Raw genomic sequence first — 23,191 nt, 5'->3', positions numbered from 1 at the left:
CTGTGAGGCAGCAGTGCTAACCATTGTGCCGCCGTGCTGCCACACCGTGCCATTCTTGCTGGGACGTCGTTCCTTGGGTATTTTGTACCTCTGGTACTTTGTTGAAATGTCATTTTTCATGTGTTATGTCCGTGGCTGTGGAGGAGGGGAAGGAAAGAGTCGCATATTTAAATCTTTCCTCCTCACCTTGACAACCACCACAATACTTCAACGCAAACCACAAGCATTCAAGCATGAGTCAGTGACTGCTGAGAACCTGTGACAATTCTCCCTGTCTAACTGGAGGTGGGAAGGTTAACCTTGCTACTGTCATCGCAGCTTAGGCCTGTGAATGCACCCCAGACAAAGGCTTGAAAGTGCAGTCACCTTCTGCATTGCTTCTTCTGCTGACTGCCTGCTCACCCATAGCAGGGAGCCAGTGATGTTGATGGATGGTTTTTTTTAATATGGCAGAAGCTGAAACCCTTCATGCCGTAGTCACCTTCACACTCGATTGGTTGAGGTTCCACCCCCCACCACCACCCTCCATAAACTTCAATCCAACCAAAGCCCTCCCATTGCTATGCCATTCTGCTTGTCTATCATTCCCACCCCCCCCTCACCAACCTACTGTTTTCTCCCAGTCCCCCCCGATACTGTAAATTCTCAGTCTGTTGTTTTAAAATCTTACTGTGATACTGTCTCCTCCAAGCTTTGTAACTCCCTCCAGGAGCAGTCTCCTCCCTTCGTCCTGAAGCTCCCCTCTTCTGCACCTTTCTTACTCCCCCCTGGCCGAACCCTGCCATCAGCGGCTTTGCTTTAAGCTGTCTGGGCCTCGTGCTCTGTCAGTCCCTCCCTCAACTCCCTCTGCCTTTGATTTGCTTCAACCAATATCTCCCTTGTTAATGCTTCTGGTGCTTATAAAAGTCAAGTAGGATTGCATTTTAAAAAAATCATTCTTCTTCATGCAGTAGAGATGTTTATCACGTAAAACCTAAGGTTTTATAGCGCTGTGGGTGGCATGGTCACATCGTGGTTAGCATTGCTGCCTCGATTCCCGGCCTTCGATGACTCTCTGTGTGGAGTTTGCACGTTCTCCCCGTGTCTGCGTGGGTTTCCTCCGGGTGCTCCGGTTTCCTCCCAGAGTCCAAAGATGTGCAGGTTCGCTGGATTGGTCATGCCAAATTTCCCCTAGTGTTCAAAGATGTGTAGATTAGGTTAATTGGCCATGCTAAATTGCCCCTTAGTGTCAGACTAGCTAGGGTAAATGCATGGGGTTATGAAGATAGGGCCTGGGTGGGATTGTTGTCGGTGCAGGCTCGACCGACGGGCTGAATGGCCTCCTTCTGCACTGTAGGGATTCTATGGTTCTATGCATTTTTCCCGAGAGGGGTTGACCCTGGCCCTGTGTCTGACGGAAGGTGCATGCATTCTTTCATTAGCTGCAATGCATGAATATGGACAACTTTGATTTACAGAGACCTTGATAGGCGTGATTTTTGCTTTTTGTCCTTTTCACATCTCCCACCACCACCCTTGGGTTGTACGTTATTCAACTTGTTCTTCGAGCAGTATAGTCACTTGTGTTTTAATTATTTGGTGGCCTGTTAGTTATAACATTGGGGCGTTTGAACTATGTGTGCAATTTATACTTGGACTGTCTGGGAAGGGAGAGATTAGGAAGAGAAATTCCCTTTTCAGGGTATTCATTGAATCCCTACAGTGCAGAAGGAGGCCATTCGGCCCATCGGGTCTGCACCAACCAAAATCCCACCCAGGCCCTATTCCCGTGACCCCACATCTTTACCCTGCTAATCCCCCTGACACTAGGGTCAGTTTAGCATGGCCAATCAATCTAAGCCACACATCTTTGGAGAGTGGGAGGAAACCGGAGCACCCGGAGGAAACCCACGCAGACACGGGGAGAACGTGCAAACTCCACACAGACAGTGACACGAGGCCGGAATTGAACCCAGATCCCTGGCGCACTGTGAGGCAGCAGTGCTAACCACTGTGCCGCCTCTGTGTTGGGGCGATGGTGGGTGAGAGTTTGTCATGTGTGGGTTGCATCAGAGGCTGCTTGGCTTCCCAGTGCAAGCTTCCGGAAAGCTGGCTGGAATCATCTCCGCTTGGCAAGGAAGCGAACGCCTTGGACTTCATAATCAAAAAATAGAATTGGAGTGGCTTGTTGCTGAGGTCACGGTGCAACAATGGTTTGCAAAGGAGAGCAAGTTGGGCGGTCTTGGTTATCTGGATGACCCGTTACTGGCCTCTTCTTTAGCTGAGTCTATTCAGTTAGATTTTTTTTTGTTAGGACTCTGCAATGTTTGTACAGTACTTGCTGCACTGTCTGTTTTGGAAAGGAAAACCATACTTGAAGCAGTGCCAAGAAGTTGCTGTGGCTCCTGGGCTGTTGTTGTCTGCTGAAAGACAATGACTTCTACATCAGAATCTTGCTTCTTTGTCTGAATTCCATTTTATTTTTAGTTTTAGTCATTTGCTATCTTTAATTTTATTCAAAAGGAGGATTTAAACACTGATCTTATCATATCTGTCATCTGTTTTTTTGAGAGAGAACACGATTATTTTCTTTCCATTCTGCAGACTGTAATAAGGAAATTGAGAAGGGCGCAGAACCAAAAACTTCACATAAAGGTTTAGCAGGTTTTTAAAAAAAAAAATCTTATATGATGAGTTTTACATATTGTGTAATGACACAGAGTCAGTGACATGAAAACTCAATTGGCAGATTTAAGTTTGAGACTAGAATAGGGCACCGGGGCAGAGTTTAAATTGAAACCAAATTAAATGCATGTCTTGGCTCCCGAAGTAAGTTCTGCTTTGAGCTGACCGTGAGAATTTGAGACTCCCAGTCCTGCAGTAATTGAACTGAAGGATCATGCGAACAAAAGTCACTGTATTGATATCCATTGCTTGCAAGGTGAGACGTTATCTATCTTTTTATTCCCACACACACCCATTTAGTTCCGTTTTGAGTGTTGTAACTTCCATATCACCAAATTCTAAAGCTGGTAGGATGACTGTTCCGCACTCTTCCACCTCTTGTTTTGTGAAACCATTTCTGGAGTGCATTCTAAAAGATCTTTAGAGCGTTGTAACTGAGGCTTAATCAATCTCAGGCACTTTACAGCCAATGGAGCACTTGTGTAGTATAGTCATTGGCTTCCATATGTGCAGACAGAAAGCTCCACAAACGGCAATGTTTAACTTTATTTATTAGTGTCACGAGTAGGCTTACATTAACACTGCAATGAAGTTAACTGCGAAAATCCCCTAGTCACCACACTCCGGCACCTGTTCAGGTACACCGAGGGAGAATTTAGCATGGCCAATGCATCTAACTGGCTGTGGGAGAAAACCGGAGCACCTGGAGGAAACCCATGCAGACACGGGGAGAACATGCAGACTTTGCACAGACGGTGACCCAAACCGGGAGTCAAACCCAGCCCCCGGCACTGTGAGGCAGCAGTGCTAACCACTGTGCCACCGTGTACTTTTATAGTATAGTCATTGGCTCTCATATGTGTGGACAGCAAGCTCCCACAAACGGCAATGTGATAACCAGATTATCAGTTTTTTTGTGATATTCATTGAGGGAGAAATGTTAGTCAAGACGCTGGAGGAAATCTCCCCCCCTCCACCCCTATTCTTCTGCAAAATAGTGCTATGAGAAATCTGTTATCCACCTGAGAGCAGATGGAGAGGCGATAGCCTAGTAGTATTATCGCGAGACTATTAATCCAGAAACTCAACTAATGTTCTGGGGACCCAGGTTCGAATCCCACCTCGGCAGATGGTGAAATTTGAATTCAATAAAAATAATCTGGAATTAAGAATCTACTGATGGCCATGAAACCATTGTTGATTGTTGGAAAAAACCCATCTGGTTCCCTAATGTTCTTTAGGGAAGGAAACCTGCTGTCCTTACTTGGTCTGGCTTACATGTGACTCCAGAGCCACAGCAATGTGGTTGATTCTCAACTGCCCTCGGGCAACTAGGGATGGGCAATAAATGCTGGCCAGCCAGCGACGCCCATGTCCCACGAATTAATTAATAAAAACATTTCATCGAAAAGTTGAAAACTCGGCCACTGTGGTCATTTACTTTTAACTTCACTTCCCTGATTTGACACAGGTGCTTAGAAGGTGCATTGCTAAAGATAGACCAGCTGAGTTGGCAGCTGAAAAAGGCAAAGCAAGCTTGGAAACAGGTTTGACGTTTAGATCAAGATTATCTCAGTCAGATTTACGGGAGCTTGTCCTGTCGTCCATTTTAACCTTCCAATTCAGTGCAAGCAACAGCAAAGAAATGTGGGCTTCCAGTCGATGTCCAAAATTTCCTTTTGTCAGGTGATTGACTTCACCTGGGGCAAATGGGATCAAAGGTTATGGGGAGAAAGCAGGATTAGGCTATTGAGTTGGACGATCAGCTATGATCGTGATGGCTGGCGGAGCAGGCTCGAAGGGCCAAATGGCCTCCTCCTGCTCCTATCTTCTATGTTTCACTCAGATTCTCTCATGTAGGCCCACATTCTTGTGTGAATTAAGACAGTGACCGTTGGCAGGTTACTTCACTCATTGTGCTGTGCATTAAAGGTCAAATAGTCATCCGTTTTAATAGCTTGGAGGCATGGTCTCTCCCTCGGAACTGTTCAGATGAGGCAAAGTGCCAGTCTAAATCCTAGTCTGTGTTGTCACCAGATTTACAATTTGAGTGGTAAAGGGGGTGCTCAGATTAACCTCACTTGCACAAATAGGGAACGTTGTCCAGGATTTCCCTTTCCTGATCGCGGCACACCGAACCCTGACTGGGGCGAACAATTGCCGCGTACAAGGTCAGGCAGATAAGCTGCCAATGGTCACTGTCCTGATTCACACAAGAATGTGGGCCACTTGAGGGAATCTGCAGCTTTCTTTAGAAGAGGGGGAGGAGAGAGAAGAAGCTGATTGGAAAACCATTTGTTTTTTGCATTAGGAGGCAGAAATAATAGTAATTAGGAAGCGAATAATCTCCTATCAACTCGGGCCGGACCCTTCATGATTTTGAACACCTCATCAAATCTCCACTCAACATTCCCCACTCCAAGGGGGAATAGCCCCTGATTCTCCAATCTACCCACATAGCCTTTTGTTTTAGTCAGCTCTGTAATCCCATTCACACAGTACTCTGCTTCAATAACAGTCTATGACCGAGAATTCCAGGTTCTAACTCTTTGCCAAGAATTTTTTCCCCTCATCTTTTTTTGACCGTTTCTAGATTTATGCTTCTGCTGTCTGATCAGTCTGAAGTCTGTCTGTCTGAAGTAATCCGTCGTTAGTTATTGTGTGACTATCCTCTCATAGACTCGAAGCCCTCAAATATGTCAGTGCTCAACTTTGTCAAAGTAACCTACTTGTTACTGGTAGATTTGCCCTGTATCTACTGCTTTGTCCTTATTCTAATGAAATGCCCAAACTGTCCACAATCCTCCCTTGTACCTGGTCAATCTCACTTAATACCTGTATTTAACATGTGCAGGTGCCAAACCTGGATATTACCAAATGCAGCTGTGAGGAAAGATTGGATCGGCTGTTCTCCTCGGAACAGAAGAGGCTGGGGGGAAGTATTGGTTGAGGTGTGCAAAATTGTGAAAGGCCTCGATAGGGTGAATGGAAGGGTCTACTTGCCTTGGAGCACGGTGACTATGGGTCCAAGGTAGAAAGATTGGAGGGGAGATGAGGAAAAGCAGATTCCACCCAGAAGGTGATAGGGGCCTGTAACTTAGTGCCTGAGGTAGAAAACTCATTTCAAAGTTGTCGGGATTTGACCCCATAATGCAAGCTGCAGAGCCAAATGGGCCGAATGCTGGAAAGTGGGATTAGGCTGGGTGGTTCGTTCTTCAGCCGATACAGGCATGATGAGCTAAGTGACGTGTTTTGGTGCCATAGGCGTTCTGTGGTTCTAAAACCAAAGAGTCTGTCTGCCGTTTTATGGCCATACCTAAGACCATAAGACCATAAGACATAGGAGCGGAAGTAAGGCCATTCGGCCCATCGAGTCCACTCCACCATTCAATCATGGTTGATTTCAACTCCATTTACCCGCTCTCTCCCCATAGCCCTTAATTCCTCGAGAAATCAAGAATTTATCAATTTCTGTCTTGAAGACGCTCAACGTCTCGGCCTCCACAGCCCTCTGTGGCAATGAATTCCACAGACCCACCACTCTCTGGCTGAAGAAATTTCTCCTCATCTCTGTTCTAAAGTGACTCCCTTTTATTCTAAGGCTGTGCCCCCGCGTCCTAGTCTCCCCTGTTAATGGAAACAACTTCCCTACGTCCATCCTATCTAAGCCATCTTGAAGTGACCCATGTATGTCTGCTGTCCAAAAACGTTTCTGTGCCTATTTCCTCCCTGTAAAATCTTTAAGGCTCAAGTTCTATAAGTCAGGCGCACCCTGCCCTTAAGAAAACCACTCCAACTGGCCTTGGTGACTTTGATTCTCTGAGGATTTATTTCCTAGGATTGCAAAGACTATATGGCCCAAGACAGGCCATTCAGCCCAACCAAGCAATATGCTCCACTTGAGCCTCCTCCCTAAATCATCATCTCCATCTATCAGAACCCTCTATTCCTTTGTCCCCCTTATTCTTGTCTAGTTTCCCCTTAAACACATCTATACCATTCACTTTAACCATTACCTTTGGTGGCGAGGTCCACATTCTCACCACTCTTTGGGTAAAGAAATTTCTTCTGAATTCACGATTGATTTTTTTTTCTTCATTTGTTCAAGGGCTGTGGACTTTGCTGACAAGGCCAGCATTCACTGCCCATCCCTAAGACAGTGGTGGTGAGCTGCCTCCTTGAAGCGCCGCTGTCCCCTTGATGTAGGTACACCCACAATGCTGTTAGGGAGGGAGTTCCAGTATTTCAACCCAGTGAATGTGAAGGAACGGCGATATATTTCCAGGTTGGGATGGTGAATGGCTTGGAGGGGAACTTGCAGGTGGTGGTGTTCCCGTGCATCTGCTGCCCTTGTCCTTCTAGATGGTCATGTGGGTTTGGAAGTTAGTTTCTAAGGAGCCTTGTGTGTTCCGACAGTGCATCCTTGTCAATGGTACACACCGCTGCTATAGTGAGTCGGTGGTTGAGGGAGCACATGTATGTGGAAGGATTTCTTGGTGACTGTCTTATATTGATGGTCTCCAGTTATATCCTTCCCCGCAAGAGGAAACATTCTGTCTCTATCATAGAATCCCTACAGTGCAGGAGGAGGCCAGTTGGCCCATTGAGTCTGCACCGACCACAATCCCACCCAGACCACTTTCCCGTAACCCCACGTATTTACCCTGTTAATCCCCTGACACGAGGGTCAATTTAGCATGGCCAATCAACCTAATCCGCACATCTTTGGACTATCAAAGTTTGGACTACCACGCTATCAAAATCTTTCTTGATGTTTAAAGACCTCTAAGAGGTCACCCCCTCAGCTCATTTACTTTAGACCCAGCCTGTCAATTCTTCCCTGTATTAAGTGTGTAAAAATATTTTGGTTGGGGTGAGGTTTATTTAAAGTACCAATGTCTAGATGTGTGTTTGTTTATGGTTATCAGTTATATAATGTTATTAAGAACATAATCAATAGAAACAGGAGGAGTAAGTCATTCGGCCCTTATTCTGCATTGAAAAACATTGTGGCTGATCTGGTTGAAACTGGGTAAATTGTGACAGAGGTGAATGAAAACATGTTGCTTTTGTAAAAAGAATAGTTGTTGTGTTTGTGGAAATGTGGTTGACTGCATTTCCATCACATTCTCCTCATGAACAGCTGTATTTTGTGACCATTGCTTATACCTAAAAGATGAAAATCATGTGAGTCCTGCCAAATGGGTGTGAATGCATTAACTCAGCAGAGCTCAGTTATATGACCCCTACACACCAATGCCACTGAAGTTGACGCTTGGTCAGAGGTGCACTTTATTTTAATTTTAAGTGTATTTATTAGTGTCACAAAGTGGGCTTACATTAACTCTGTAATGAAGTTACTGTGAAAATCCCCTAGTTGCCACACTCTGGTGCCTGTTTGGGTACCACTGAGGGAGAATTTAGCATGGCCAATGCACCTAACCAGCACGTCTTTCGGACTGTCGGAGGAAACCGGAGGAAACCCACCCACACAGACACGGGGAGAACGCGCTGACTCCGCGCAGACAGTGACCCAAGCCGGGAATCGAACCCATGCTCCTGGCACTGTGAGGCAGCATTGCTAATCACTGTGCCCCAGTCTGTAGCTCTTTGTCAGGAGGGGAGAGGCTGGTCTCACTTCTATTTTTTTCGAAGCTGACAAAATCTCACGCGCTCCTCTGCTGGTTTGGAGTTTGGCGCGAAAGCTGATTTAATTATACAACGGAGCAGAGTGCTTAACTGCTGGTAAAGATGATAAATGAGCATTAGTAACCAGGCCCATCAGAATGGTCAAACTCCCATCTGTGAAAGATGTCAACAATCATTCCCTCTCCTGCCCACCCCCCAGCTGCCAGAAAAAGCCACACACATGCTTGTTAAATTTCCAAAAGTGTTTTCTCAGCTGAAGTGAGCTCAAATGGTGGATCACTTACTCTGTAACTGCAGGTACTCAGAGGATTCCTCAGCCATGATTTAATGAGGCTTGCAGTACAGCACAATTTCGAGTCTGCAAGTAATTTTTTTCCCAACTGCGGTCTTATTGTTGCTCGACGTGGCATTTTGGAGTGTTATTGAAGGCCGTTTCCTGCAAGGGAAAATGTGGATTCTGGTAAATATATGGTGCCGCTGGCTGGGGGAGTGGGTCCTCTGAAGCGGCTTTGCCTACCTCAAGTCCCTTACGGGGTGAGAGGGAGTCGTGGAGAGTCCATCTCGAGGAACATCGACAGGTCCTTTTAAGGCTTGATTACCGGGTGCATCTGCTTAATTGGGAAACGCAGGAAGGATGGATTTTGAAATGTGGGTGAACTGCTTTGAGATAAGTTTTAAAAATGTTAACATAGAAACGGGGAAACTGTTCCCACTGGTGGAAGTATCGGGAACCAAAGAATACCAATGTAAGATGATTGGCAAAAGAAGCGATGGTGACTTTGGGGGGGGCGGTGGGGGGTTATGGAGTCAGTGGTTAGGATCTGGAATGCACTCCTCAAGTGTGGTCGTAGCTGATTGAATCAAGGCTTTCAAAAGAGAATTGGGTAATTATCTGGGAAGAAAAAGATTGCAGAGCTGTGGGAAAAAGGCTCGGGAGTGGGTTCTGCTGAGTTCTTGCAGAGAGTCCGCACAAGCATGATGGGCTAATGGCCTCTAGGATGGCATGGTGGCATAGTGGTTAGCACTGCTGTCTCTCAGCACCAGAGACTCGGGTTCGATTCCCAGTTTGGGTCACCGTCTGTGCGGAGTCTGCACTTTCTCCCCGTGTCTGCGTAGGTTTCCTCCGGGTGCTCCGGTTTCCTCCCACAGTCCGAAAGATGTGCTGGTTAGGGTGCATTGGCCATGCTAAATTCTCCCTCAGTGTACCCGAACAGGCGCCAGAGTGTGGCAACTAGGGGATTTTCACAGTAACTTCATGGCAGGTGTTAATGTAAGCTGACATGTGACAATAATAACTAACCTTTACGTGATTCTATACAAATCCATCGGGGTCTCAATGATCTAAAAACAGTAAACGCTGGAAATACCCTGGCTCAGCTGGTCAGGCAGCATCTGTGGAGAAAAACAACTTTAACGTTTCCGGTTGCGATGATCTTTCATCAGAACTGAGGAAAATGAGAAATGCAGCAAGTGTTAATGTGATCCTGAGGCAGTTGGTGAAGTATAAAACAAGACACTCATATTTTTCTTTATAAGAGGGTGATTTACAAGATGCAGCACTACTGCATCCTCTGTCCTTCCTGCATGTCCCAGCAGTCTCTCTTTATAAGTGCTCTGGGCTCTTAATTAAATAGTGCCCTTCACCTGTGTGTCTTAACAGTATAACTAACACTATTAACAGTAAGTTTTCATCAAGTGAAAGGGCAAAGGTTGGGGAAAACTGAAGGAAAGGTCTGTGATAGGGTGGCGGGCGGGAAAGATTAAATGACAAAAGCTTCTCATGGTTCAAAAACCAAAGGCGATGGCTACAGTAAAGAAGCAAAAGATGTACCCAGGTTAGGTGTAAATGGCATCTGAATCCAACATGGAGTAAAAAAAGAAACAAGACAGCGAAAAAACACCACACAACAAAATGGAAGCAGAAGTTAAAATCTCAAATTGTTGAACTCCATGTTGAGTTGAGAAGATTGTAAAGTTCCCTGTCAAAAAAAAAGGTGCTGTTCCTTGGGATTGTGTTGAGTTTCAGTGGAACACTATAGCCAGCCCAAAGACACAGAGATCAGAGTGGGAGCAAGGTGGAGAATTGGAATGACAAGCAACAGGAAGCTCAGGGTCATGCTTGTGGACTAAATGGAGCTGTCCTGCAAAGTCATCATTCAGCCTATGTTTGGTCTTCCCAATGCAGAGGAGACCACATTGTGAGCAGTCAAAATATATACGAAATTGAAAGAAATACCAGTAAATTGCTGTTTTGCTTGGAAGGAGTGTTTTTATTCTCAATGATCTGCCTTGTAATCCCTGTGCTTGCAACAGCACAAGCAGGGGTGGCATGGTGGCACGATGGTTAGCACTGCTGCCTCACAGCGCCAGGGACCTGGGTTCGATTCCCGGCTTGGGTCAGTGTCTGCACGTTCTCCCCGTGTCTGCGTGGGTTTCCTCCAGTTTCCTCCCACAGTCCGAAAGACGTGCTGGTTAGGTGCATTGGCCATGCTAAATTCTCCCTCAGTGTACCCGAACAGGTGCCGGAGTGTGGCGAATAGGGGATTTTCACAGTGACTGCATTGCCCCCGTGTTGATGTAAGCCTACTTGTGACATATTAATAAATAAACTTTTTAAGTGTATGTGACAGCAAAAGCCTGAGCACTTCAAATGTAGGTTAGAACTGCCCGATGGTCTGCACTACCTAATGCCACTGAATCACATGGAGGTCGGGATGTTTCATGTTCCCACTCTGTGTTGAGTTAACTGATTCAGCAACCACCAGGAAACGGCAACGGGCCTGAATCAACTCATGATTCAGTTGGGGCTGTGATGGGGAGATTCACCTGTGCTTTCCATTCCTAACCATTGACCAATAACTTGTGCTGATGAAGTTACTGGATAAAGATATACACCTCACCTTTTGAAGAAGCCGCTGACACTTTGTGTCAAGATTTGTTTGTTGGGAGCGGTCCACTTGACAAATTAACCTCTGAGGAACTCTACCTCAGTCGTCAGTTGGGAGATAAGGAGGAAAAGAACACAGAGTTGAGGGAGAAGATTGGGCTAAGCCTGACCTTTAACCTCACTGGAAGAGCCTTTTGGCTGGGCGGACTTGTAAAAGGGAGTTATAACGTGTGTGCTACAACTTGAATGTCTGTTAAGCAAATAAACTACAGTATTTGGCTGAAGAAAATGGTTTTGGCCCGAATGGAATTATCAGTGTCAGCCTTTTTTTTACAAAGAGGCTTTTTATTGAAAGGACCAATCCTTGGGGCCCAACTCTTAGAGACAGGATTTTACAACTCTCCAATAAAAGCAAACTACCATAAAACCCACTGTATAAGGCACGCCTTTTCACAACTCGTAATTCCCTCTGAATGTCGAGCAATGACTTAATAATATTAACGAGATGACGGCAGCCATAAAATAAAGGGAATTCACACCTGGCCAGCGCAACTTGCACAGTGCATTTTTATTGTGTAAAGTCAAGGCCACTAGTTGCATGTTTCAGCAGTTGAAACATATGGAACTCAGAGTTTCATTCGCCACCTGGAAGTTTGAATTCTCCTGAAAGTCATAAAAAGATCGAGACAGCAATATTTTATGATGTTTCTGGGATCTGGCCAATGCTGGCACAGGGAATCAAAGGATATGGGGATAGGACAGAAAAGTGGAGTTGATGTAGATTATCCCAGACCATCTTGTATGATGGAGCGGGCTCAAGGGGCCGTATGGCCGACTCTTACTCCTGTTCCTAGCTCTTGAGGCTGCATTTGTTGCCTGTGTCTTGTTGCTCTCGAGAAGGTGGCCAGCACTGAATAGGCAGCAAAATCGGTGCAGGGTTCCTCTGGGCGGCACGGTGGCACAGAGGTTAGCACTGCTGCCTCACAGCGCCAGGGACCCGGGTTCGATTCCTGGCTTGGGTCACTGTCTGTGTGGAGCTTGCACATTCTCTCCGTGTCTGCATGGGTTTGCTCCCACTGTCTAAAGATGTGTGGATTAGGTTGATTAGCCATGCTAAATTGCCCCTTAGTGTCGGGGGGGGGGGCTAGCTAGGGCAAATGCATGGCGTTATGGGGATAGGGCCTGGGTGGGATTGTGGTCGGTGCAGACTCAATGGGCTGAATGGCCTCCTTCTGCACTGTAGGATTCTATGATTCTATGTTCCCTGAAAAATGTGATGAAAACCACAATGTTTCTCAGACCATTTATGCTGTTTTTTTTTCTCTGTCAGTTTTTCGCTTGGTGCTCACTTACAAATGAGTAAGAAGTCTCACAACACCAGGTTAAAGTCCAACAGGTTTATTTGGTAGCACGAGCTTTCGGAGCGCTGCTCCTTCATCAGGTGAGCACTGCTCCTTCATCAGGTGAGCACTGCTCCTTCATCCCTCATAATCGCCTGATGAAGGAGCAGTGCTCCGAAAGCTCGTGCTACCAAATAAACCTGTTGGACTTTAACCTGGTGTTGTGAGACGTCTTACGGCGCCCACCCCAGCCCAATGCTGGCATCTCCACATCACGCTTACAATTGAGCATCCTTAAGTTTGGTCACAGTGGGATTTGAGCGCAAACGGGGTTGCCAGTCCAGTGACTGAAGCATGGAATGACTGCAGGAGCTGAAACAACCACTGTAAAATCCATATGTACTGTCAATGCCCCTGCTGTGCAACTACTGCTCTGCTAGTCACTAAGTCAATGACCTTGTGTGTAATGTATATATTGAACAAGGAATTATCTAGTGATCAACTGTAGCTTTTTCCCTTGTCACAGTCTTTCATTCTCTATTGTCAGTGTCCTTGGTAACTGGTTGCTGATGCAAAGTGTGGATCTCGAGTAGCCTTTAAAAACCACCAAGGCGTGCCAATTCCACCTCCCTGACATCAGCCTCTGCTCCAGCCTGTCTGCTGACTCTTGATTCCAATGCACCCTCTTGATTTGTACCCCACTCGTAGACTTCAGACCATTCAAAACTCTGCTATCCACTGCCTCGCACACCCTGTCTTTGCTGACCTTAATGGTTTCCAATCCCACAATAGCTGCAGTTTCAAATTCCCACCTTTTGTGTTTGAATCCATTCAGGGCCTCGCCCCTTCCCATCTCAGCCTTGTATCTGCACTCCGCTCACCTCTCATTCCTCGCCCAACGAAACCCGATCGATGTTCCCCTGGCTCTGGCCCTTCCTTTCACCCCAGTCTCAGCAGCTGTGCATAAGCTGCCTCATTCCACTGCCTCCTTGCTGCCTTCTCGTGAGACCATTCTTAAAACCCATTGCTCTTCAATCAGGCTTTTGGTCATTTCTCCCAATGTCTCTAAGTGTTAACAGTGACTCAGTGGTTGCTCTCTTGCCTCTGAGTAAGAAAACTAGGTTCAAGACCCACTCCAAAGACATAAAATCTATCCTGATGCTTCAGCGCAGTACTGAAGGAATGCTGCACACACACTTGGATGAGACTTTAAACCAAGGCCTCCTTGGTGGATATAAAAGATCCCATAACTCTAATTTAAAGAAGAACAGGGGAATTATCCCCCTTTGTCCTGGCTAATATGGATCCCTCAACCAGCCTCTCCAGAACAGATGTTCTGTTCATTTGTTATTTGTTTGTTTGTCAGAGTTTTTAGGTCAGAGCTGGCTGCTGCATTTGCTGGGCGGCACAGTGGTTAGCACTGCTGCCTCACAGTGCCAGGGACCCCGATTCGATTCCCGGCTTGGGTCACTGTCTGTGCAGAGTCTGCACGTTCTCCCCATGTCTGCGTGGGTTTCCTCCAGGTGCTCTGCTTTCCTCCCACAGTCTGAAAGACGTGCTGGTTAGGGTGAATTGGCCGTGCTAAATTCTCCCTCCGTGTACCCGAACAGGCGCAGGAGTGTGGCGACTAGAGGATTTTCACAGTAACTTCATTGCGGTGTTAATGTAAGCCTACTTGCGACACAAACTTTAAACTTTATGACCTTTACGTGATTCTATACATGTGCATGGAGGTGTCAGTGATCTAAAAACATGAAACTTGTGACACTGATAAAGAATAAAGTTTGAAGTTAAAGTTTATTTATTATAACACTGACCGTAAAACGATTTGAGCACTGATGTCATGAAAGGTGCTATATAAATTTAGGTTCTTTCTTTAATGATGGATGATTGTAGTCTGAATTTTATGATAATTGATCTTGTGGAATTAACTACAAATTAGCTTCACCCAGTGCACGTAAAGCTGTCTACCTCGATACAGTGCGGCAGGGAATTATAGGAAAAACATTTAGTTTGTCATCATGCAGGATTAGCCCTGCAGATTCCTGTAGCCCCCTGAGCACTCGATACCTGTGTGATGATGAATAAATCGTACATGTCGCAATCACAAGTTACAGCATTGATGGCACTAGCTGACTCAAACTCTGATATCCCAATCATGCTGCTTTCTCCCACTCCCCCCAGCTTTTCAAGTCTATCGGAGGATATGCAAACCAAGCAGCAGTGTCCTTTTAATGAACACTCTCTCGCGCCTGCCTCAATGTATTCAGCAGTCTGCATTACCAATTTCCAATTGGCAAGTTGAGCCAAACCTCAAAAACCAACAAGTTTCCCTGTAGGCAGCACAGACTGTCTGCTCTCATTCCTTCGAACATTTGTGTAACCTGACAGGATGATTCCAGTTGCAGGCAATTCATTGACCCAGTTTGTTTTGGGCTGGGGGTGTTGGGGGCGGGGGGGGGGGGGGGGGGGGCGTGTTGGGGGGGGAGTGGGGGGGGGAAGGGGATGGTAGCGAAGGAAGTACATGCTAACTCACTCTCACAAAGTAGCAGCCTGAAAATACGTCAAGTAAAATAGCCTTGGCAAGCCGCCCCTCATTTTAGCAGGTCTGTTATTAATTCCCTCCTGTCATATAAAGTTTTCTATACAAAAGAGGAGCAAATGGTGAAGTCCCGATTGTAGTTTAAGGAGAGTGTAAATTGTTGGGTCTGTGCTCTGAAGGCACCGACTGACAGGATCGTGCGGCTCATAGAGCTGATTTTATTGCATTTGACATCATGGTGCAAGTTGGGGGATGGAGAGGGGTGGAAAGATTAAGTATTTTGTTTATTGCCGTACACGAATCTAACTTTGAAAACGGTTTAGCGATTGAAGAAAGTTCCAAGAGCAAGTCTCAGATTTCAACCTGGACTGCATCTCGGGCAACTTGCAATGGACGGTGTTCAATAACAAACTGGGAAAATCGTGTCTCCACCCCGCCCTCCATCCAAACTCTCAACACCCCGAAACTAGCTTCACATCTGGATATCTGATCATGAGGTAATTTGCAGACAAGAAAGTCATCAAGCTCATCTCTGCTCCAACATTCAGGAAGACTCTGCACATCATTCCACTCGCAGCATCTCATTACTTCTAAAGTGATTCCATGGTTTTTGTCTTCACTACTGTCTGGAAATCTGTTCCATGTGTTGATAACTGTGCTCAAGAACACTTCGATATCAGGTTCCGATGCCAGTGACCCGGTTAGCACTGCTGCCTCACAGCACCAGGGACCTCTTTGACTCGGGGGCACAGGTTTAAGGTGCGAGGGGCAAGGTTGAAAGGAGATGTACGAGGCAAGTTTTTTACACAGAGGGTGGTGGGTGCCTGGAACTCGCTGCCGGGAGGAGGTAGTGGAAGCAGATACGATAGTGACTTTTAAGAGGTGTCTTGACAAAAACTTGAATAGGGTGGGAATAGAGCGATACGGTCCCCGGAAGGGTAGGGGGTTTTAGTTCAATCGACCAGCATAGTCGGTGCAGGCTTGGAGGGCCGAAGGGCCTGTCCCTGTGTGTTAATTTTCTTTGTTCTGGGTTTGATTCCCGGGCTTGGGTCACTGTCTGTGTGGAGTCTGTACGTTCTCCCCGTGTTTGTGTCGGTTTCCTTCCACAGTCTGAAAGACGTGCTGGTTAGGGGCACTGTCCATGCTAAATTCGCCCTCGGTGTACCCGAACACCGGGGTCGGCATGGTGGCACAGTGGTTAGCACTGCTGCCTCACAGCGCCAGGGACCCGGGTTCGATTCCCGGCTTGGATTACTGTCTGTGTAGAGTTTGCACGTCCTCGCCGTGTCTGCATGTTGTTCCTCCAGGTGTTCCGGTTTCCTCCCACAGTCCAAAGATGTGTAGGTTAGGTGAATTGGTCATGCTGAATTCTCCCACGGTGTGACCGAACAGGCCGAGTGTGGCGACTAGGGGACTTTCACAGTAACTTCATTGCAGTGTTAATGTAAGCCTACTTGTGACACTAATAAATAAACTTTAAAACTAATATTCTTCTTTTATTAGGGTGAAGCCATGTCCCTTTTTCACAATATAACTTCAAATAATAAGGTGTATCTTACAAGAGTGCATCTTGTAGTTGGCACCTTTGTTCCTTCGCCTGCTCCTTACAGCGGGAATATATTTTTGAGCTGTCACTAGTTTTTGATTTTTCTGATTTATTATTGTCACATGTATTAGTATACAGTGAAAGATGTGGAGATGCCGGCGTTGGACTGGGGTAGGCACAGTAAGAAGTCTCACAACACCAGGTTAAGGTCCAACAGGTTTATTTGGTAGCACGAGCTTTCGGAGCCCTGCCCCTTCATCACCTGATGAAGGAGCAGCGCTCCGAAAGCTCGTGCTACCAAATAAACCTGTTGGAATTTAACCTGGTGTCGTGAGACTTCTTACTATACAGTGTAAAGTATTGTTTCTTGCGCGTTACACAGACAAAGCATACCGTTCATAGAAAAGGAAAGGAGAGAGTGCAGAATGCAGTGTTACAGTCATAGCCAGGGTGTAGAGAAAGATCAACTTAATGCAAGGTAGGTCCATTCAAAAGTCTGACGGCAGCAGGGAAGAAGCTGTTCTTGAGTCGGTCGGTACGTGACCTCAGACTTTTGTGTCTTTTTCCCGACGAGTTGTGAGCTGATAAGGACGCGCTGAGGTGAACAGGGACTCAGTGAATGATGGGAAAGGAAGATTGGATTATCGCATTATTCAAAGGGTAAGTGGGCTACCAATTGAGTCCCAACTTTCTGTGGGGAGTTTAATGGGAAAGTGAAGTATTAATTCAGCACGCTTTAAAAACAATAATGGAGAGGCTAAGGGTAAGATGCCAGGTGCACAAGGCAAAGAGCAGAGTGCCCTAAATTGAGATTTGTAATGCATTCCGTGAACTTGCTGGCTGATTTGCTCATCTATAATGTCCTGTTACCAGGAAGATTATTCTGGCATGTTATTCTGGATTTACCTTGCCCATAACTCTCATATATCTCATTGGAAAGTCTAAATTTCTCCAATGTAAATAACCCATTTTACTTGCATTTTTATTTAATGCTTTTAATAATAGAAAAATGTTCAAAGTTGCTTCAGAGGTATAATCAGAAATAAGTGGACCCTGGGCTAACAAATGGTCTTCATTTGTACACCAGTCTCCATCCATTAATGTACAATGTGAGCATTTCATAACAGTTGACTTGTAGGACAAAAAGCGTAGGGGCAGTAACTTATAAGTCGGAAAATTTTATTACCCAAATGGATACTCTTGAATTACTTAAGAACGTATGTAAGAAATAGCACCATAGAATCTCTACACTGCACAAGGAGGCCATTCGACTGACTCCCCATAACCCTGTGCATTGACCATGGCTAATCCACCTCACCTTCACATCTTTAGACACTAAAGGGCAATTTAGCACTGCCAATCCACCTAACCAGCACATCTTTGAACTGTTTGAAGGAAACCGGAGCACTCGGACGAAACCCACACTGACACGGGGAGAACATGCAAACTCCACACAGTCGCCCAAGGCTGGAGCTGAACCCGGGACCCTGGCGCTATGAGGCAGCAGTGCTAACCATCATGCCGTCCCTTTTAAAGCCTGCTTTATCATTCAGCACGATTGCTGATCTGCTCTTGGTCTCAACTCCACTTCCCTGCCTTTTCCCTTTCATCCTGATTTCCCCTATAGTCCAGAAATCTCTGTCAGCCTTGAATATAGTAAAAGTTTTAACAACACCAAGTTAAAGTCCTACAGGTTTATTTGGTAGCAAATGCCATTAGCTTTCGGAGCGCTGCTCCTGTGACACAGCCTCTGGAGCTCGAGGTTCAGAGAAATTCCAAAGATTAATGACCCTCTTGAGAGAAGAAATTCCCTTTTACCTCCGTTCCAAGTGGTGATCCTTTATTCTAAAACTTGTAGATCGAGATTCCATCCTGATTGGATCGCTTCATCTGACCAAGTTGTTCTGCAGCATCACTGGGAGTGCCCCATGTATACATTGAAGCAGCTGCATTGAGAACGGGGGCTGCCAATTCAGACCACAAGCCACGGGAGCTTTGGAAACCATATCATTGACGGTATCTTCCATTCCCATCTGGGATGCCCAAGGACAGTGCTGATTGTCTAAATGGAAAGGAAGGTAGTCCAGCCCTGGGGATCCAGCCATGCTACAATTCTATCCCAGCATGGATCAACACTTGCAGGAAAGGACATAAGAAAAGTCCGGAGGTGAGAAAATATGGAGCTCTGACGTTTGGCATTCCAGTGAAAGAGCATTCTGACGTGCACATCCTGTCTCTTTCTTAATCCATGATTTTTAATTTTGTTTTTCTCTCTCTGATCTTTTGGTGTTATATCATATTATGTAATCGAACACACTGTGGAAAAGGCCAAGTGTGGGAATGAGAGAAATAGAACACTGGAGTTATAGAATCCATAAAATCCCTATAGTGCAGAAGGATTTGGCCCATTGAGTCTGCATCGACAACAATCCCACCCAGGCCCTATTTACCTTGCTAATGCCCCTGACATTAGGGTCAATCTAGCATGGCCAATCACGGAAGGAATTTTAAATTCAGGCAGGATGGATCTAATCGATTGGCTATTAGAATGTGATGGATTGTATTTTCATTACATTCTCCCTGTTTCTCTTGAAAATTTCCCCCCCTCTACCCCCGACTCCCCCCCCCCCCCCCCCCCCCAAGTATTCCCAAAGTAAAAGTCACAGCAGAATGGTATTATTGTCAAACTTTAAGTAATCGGCATTACATAGCTGGTGTATGCCTGAGTTTGAGGAATGCTGAGGTGGATTGCATCAGGTTTGCATTTGTGACTGAAGCCTTGGCTTGAGACGTGCTCAGACTTGTTGCTATTCGAGGCTTTTATTTTTCACCCCATGTTCAGGACGTACCTTTTGCAACCTTCTTGCGTTGAGGCCAAGCTACTCGGGAATGAAATATGGCTCCTTTAGTAACGACAGCTGTTACAATTCACCAGGCTAACCATTCAAACTTAATTTTGATGGCAAGACTACATTTGAAATGTAGCAATTTTTAAAAGTGGCTGACGTGAATGTTGTAATTTCTTGAAGTTGGTTTTGAAGGTAGGGTATAGAGTTACAGTCTACTGTCTGAATTTATAATGTTATTTGATTTAGACAGTAAATAAATGTCTTCATAAAAGCTGTTCCCGCACTGGGAGTATTCATTTCACCAGTGTAGTTTTCTGTTGTCTGGGTTTTTAGTGGACAGTATAATGGAGACACATTTTTACTTGGCTATGCGTGGCATATTATCAATGTAACTAGAGTTGCAACATGTTGTGGAGGTTGCTGCAAAATTTATTTGTATGTGTGAACATGGTTTGCGATTTTTGAATTTGACATCACCTGATTTCAATAAGTGTTTCCACTGCAGTTTTTTTTTATGTTTTAATAACGCTTCCCAGTGCTGGAAGCAGAACTGTCAATTTTTGTTTCCAGTGTGTTAAAATTGAATTATTACCTCTTGAGACAGGCTTCACGATACTGAACTGAGGTGAATATGGGCTGTACTTACTCTCGGTGGAAAATGCTTTGGGGTTGTTTTTTTTTCATTCCGAGCTTTTAAACTAGTCTTACCTTCTGTGGAGCCAGTTTGTGAAGGCAGTCGACAGAAGAGTGAATGACGCTTGATGAATACTGAGTCAGATCTGAGGTGTTTTTGATTACCCTCTGGGTACAGGATGTGATGGAGAATGCCTCCACAAAGCTCCAGTTCCAACAAGCCAAACATGGCGCAACATTCTTGGTGAAAAATAAATGATGTCTTCGCGGAGTCTAGTTTAAGGGATTAGGAAAATCCAAATACCAGCATTAACATGTCATAACATCTCGATTTTTGGCGTTGAGACAGTGTATTTCTCAAAAGTATCATGTTTGAGCCAATTGAACAAAAGTCGTAATTTTTTGCATGGATGATTTATATAATAGTTGATGATTAAAATGCATTTTAATAACACTCTTGCGATGTGTCTGTAGGAAGTGCCTGACTAAAGCTACCTTAACCTACCTCCTCCAGCTCCTAGTTGATTTCCATTATTGCATGTTTTGTAAGACAGCCACAAAGCTGGGGGAACTGAACAACATTCTTCCACTTTTGACACTCTGTGCCGTGATGGCCCTGCTCTCCTGGTATAATGCACACTTCTGAACCTTCCAATTCATAGGCAGTAAGATTCAGCCACTCTGAGCAAATGACTAACAGCTGTTCACCATCTCATCTGTCGGCAGTAACATGAGCCCTTCCGTTGCTCCCTCTCTCCGCCAGAACTACATAAAGTCATTATGGTACAGAAAGAGGCCATTCAGCCCATCGAGTCCTTGGTTACTCTCAAGTTCATTCCAGAGGGATGTCTTGAGTAAATTGTAAGAGTGTAAGAATCTCAATATCGGGCGATTTGGTAGATCAGATCCAAAGAAAGCGAGAGCGTTTGCTGATGCTGTTAACAATTACTTCCTTATTCAGTTTGTTTGTGAATCTAATCTAGAGAACCAGGTTAAAGTCCAACAGGTTTATTTGGAATCACGAAAGCTCGTGATTCCAAATAAATCTGTTGGACTTTAACCTGGTTTTGTGAGCCTTCTTACTGTGCCCACCCCAGTCCAACGCTGGCATCTCTACATCGTCTAGAGAGGGTAAGAGAATAAGTTTATTAGTGTCACAGGTAGGCTTACATTAACACTGCAATGAAATTGCTGTGAAAATCCCCTTGTCCGGCACCTGTTTGGGTACACTGAGGGACAATTTAGCATGGTCAATGCACCTAACCAGCATGTCTTTCGGATTGTGGGAGGAAACCGGAGCACCCGGAGGAAACCCATGCAGACACAGGGAGAAGCGCAGACTCCGCACAGACAGTGTGGAGCCAGGAATTGAACCCGGGTCCCTGGCACCGTGAGGCAGCAGTGCTAACCACTGTGCCACTGTATTGTAAGAGTTTTGGAACTCCAAAGTTAGTCTGCAAAAATATCCATCATCCTTTTCAGTGAACATTTAGAAAATGGTGGTCATTGCAATGTTAGATTTTAGGTTTGTGAGAATTAATGCTAATAATGTATCATTAGTAACTGATGGCTGGAGAGCGAGATTTGCATACATGTAACAGAATCTGAGACAAGTTGTTTGGTGAGAATGGCCAATCTGTATTGATCAACAAAGGGGCCTTGTGCTTGTCGAACATAAAAAGAAAGGTTCATGGTTAAATAATGCCTGAATGACTAATTAGGCAGGTCTGTAGGGAAATCAAGCAGCTATTATTTTATTATATATAAAAAGTACAGTTGTCAGGAGAGTGAAGTTAAGTTTTACATGCTAAAAATAACTATGATCAGTGCTGCAAACCTAGTTTGGGAAAAGAATAATGGAAACTAACTGGTACAGTAGTAATGAAAAGTTTTCAGTTATGCGGCACAGTGGTTAACACAGCCGCCTCACAGCTCCAGAGACCTGGGTTCAATTCCAGCCTTGGGCGACTGTCTGTGTACAAACATTCCACACAAACATTCTCCCCGTGTCTGCGTGGATTTCCTCCGGGTGCTCCGGTTTCCTCCCACGGTCCAAAAGATGTGCTGATTAGATGGATTGGCCATGATAAAATGGCCCTTCGCGTCCCAAGATCTGTAGGTTGGATGATAAATGTGTGGGGTTACGGGGAGAGGACCTAGGTAAGATCCTCTGTCAGGTGGGCCGAGTAGCCTCTTCTGCACTATGGGGATTCTATGAAGGCAGAAAACAATTGAATTGTTGCATTTTTTAAAAGATTGTTTGGGGGAGGTTAGACATGAGGACAAAGCAAAGCCTGATGAAGCACATCAATGATTTGCATTGCTTTTCATGACAGAAGATGGTAGTAGAATCTTGATAGCCCAGGATAGGTTTGCAACTACATTATTTCAATATACAGTTATAACTGAACTATTTAAAGCTGATGAGATAGCTCATTCCATTTGCCCTATTATGCTACAACAAATAGTTACCTTGTACCTGAGCCATTCACTCACCAGCTCCTTAGTTAGGATTAGTTTTGATTGCTGCGGAATGGATGGAGGCCCGTGTGATCCTCTTATTTAAGGAGGGAAGGAATTAGACTCCAGAACTTACAGGTCTGAGAGTTTGACATTGATTGTAAGCAAGATGTTGGGAAGTTTTACACAGGATGTGATTTTGATTTGATTTATTATTGTCACATGTATCAGTGTACTGTGAAAAGTGTTGTTTCTCGCGCGCTATACAGACAAAGCATACCGTTCATAGAGAAGGAAAGGAGTGACTGCAGAACGTAGTGTTACAGTCATAGCTAGGGTGTAGAGAAAGATCAACTTAATGCAGGGTAGGTCCATTCAAAAGTCTGACGGCAGCAGGGAAGAAGCTGTTCTTGAGTCGGTTGGTACGTGACCTCAGACTTTTGTATCTTTTTCCCGATGGAAGGTAGAAGAGAGTATGTGCGTGGTGTCCTTAATTATGCTGACTGCTTTTCCGAGGCAGTGGGAAGTGTAGACAGAGTCAATGGATGGGAGGCTGGTTTGCGTGATGGATTGGGCTACATTCATGACCTTTTGTAGTTTCTTGCGGTCTTGGGCAGAGCA

General features: G+C 45.3%; 1 protein-coding gene across 5 annotated transcripts in view; it reads left to right on the top strand.

Moving 5' to 3' along the window:
* The window catches only part of arhgap46b (Rho GTPase activating protein 46b), a 190,472-nt gene that overhangs the window by 54,199 nt on the left and 113,082 nt on the right, over positions 1-23,191 (top strand). Inside the window, exon 1 of one of the 5 annotated variants that reach the window (XM_078236836.1) lies at positions 19,651-19,669. The exons of the other annotated variants lie outside the window; for them this stretch is intronic. The gene's annotated coding sequence lies outside the window, so the exon portion shown is untranslated. Of the gene's footprint in view, positions 1-19,650; positions 19,670-23,191 lie in introns of those variants that run through there. 5 annotated transcript variants of the gene reach the window in all.

Source organism: Mustelus asterias, chromosome 20, assembly GCF_964213995.1.
Source record: "Mustelus asterias chromosome 20, sMusAst1.hap1.1, whole genome shotgun sequence".
NCBI classification, from domain to species: Eukaryota; Metazoa; Chordata; class Chondrichthyes; order Carcharhiniformes; family Triakidae; genus Mustelus; species Mustelus asterias.
Note: the sequence above shows the minus strand (reverse complement) of the source record. Positions and strands in the feature narration are given on the sequence as shown.